The sequence below is a fragment of the Cyclopterus lumpus genome, chromosome 5 (assembly GCF_009769545.1).
Source record: "Cyclopterus lumpus isolate fCycLum1 chromosome 5, fCycLum1.pri, whole genome shotgun sequence".
NCBI lineage: Eukaryota > Metazoa > Chordata > Actinopteri > Perciformes > Cyclopteridae > Cyclopterus > Cyclopterus lumpus.
In genome coordinates this window covers 4869220-4870244 of record NC_046970.1, presented here as the reverse complement: position 1 = coordinate 4870244, position 1025 = coordinate 4869220, and positions in this window count along the sequence as shown.

Genomic DNA, 1025 nt, shown 5'->3' with positions numbered 1-1025 from the left:
TGGTGTAGGGGGGGTGGTGGGTGGGGGGTGGGGGATACGGAGGCCACTTTAAAATGAAAAACGGCAAGAGAGCCCGGTGTCACTTAATCAATGTGAAACCCCAGCGGGGAGAGGCAAAGCGCCGCCTGCGGGGGCGGTGCAGTCCCCAGACTCGTGTCCCTCGCAACGCTAGATGGAGGGGGGGGGGTTAAATGGGCTGGCTCTCACGGTGTAACTCATATCAGTCACAGCAACGAATGGCGCTGGCTCCCAAGGGCTGGGGGGTATCTCGCCTCTTCTTGTGAGGTGTTCTAACAACATCATCCGTCTCGGTAACACAACACCGCGGACGGCGCCTCTACCCGAGGAGCCATCATCACCGGCGGCGGCTCCCTCCTGAGCAGCCTTCATTCACGTGGGAAGAAAGTCTCCTTTTAATAAAAAACTGGCCAATCACTGCCTCAGCCAGTTATTATGACCGCTCAGTGTCACCCTCAATTACAGTAATGAACCCAAAGCGCACTCTGGGGACACAAATCAAAATCTCTTTCACTGCAGGATGCCGCCGCAGCCAACCTGTGAGGGCATCTTCTCCACGCACGAGCCGGCCAGAGAGCCTCCGCTACCCCCCCCTCAAGGTTGGGGCCTTGAGGGGGGGCCCCCATGATGCTCTGGTCTCTCGAAAGCAAACCGGCTTCGTCCATCATGTGCTTCTTCGTGCCTGTTTGACGCGGCCAGCAATACTGAGCCGCTGTTGCGGCGCACCGCTGTTTGTACCAGATGAATTCCCCCCCCCCCCCCCCCCACCCTCTGGGGCCCCATTAAGTGCCCGACAAGACTTTTTTTCCACTTCAATCGATGCGTGGGGAAAGCGGTTAGAGCCTCTATTTATTTGGAAAAGAGCTCACTGAAAGTAGCTCACGAAACCACCTCGCTTGTCAGTCACTATGCCCCCCCCCCCCCCCCCCCCAACATGCATTTAAGACCAAGTTTGTCACACACACACGGGTAGGAGAGCCGCTGGCAGCGGAGATTTTGTTCTGTTG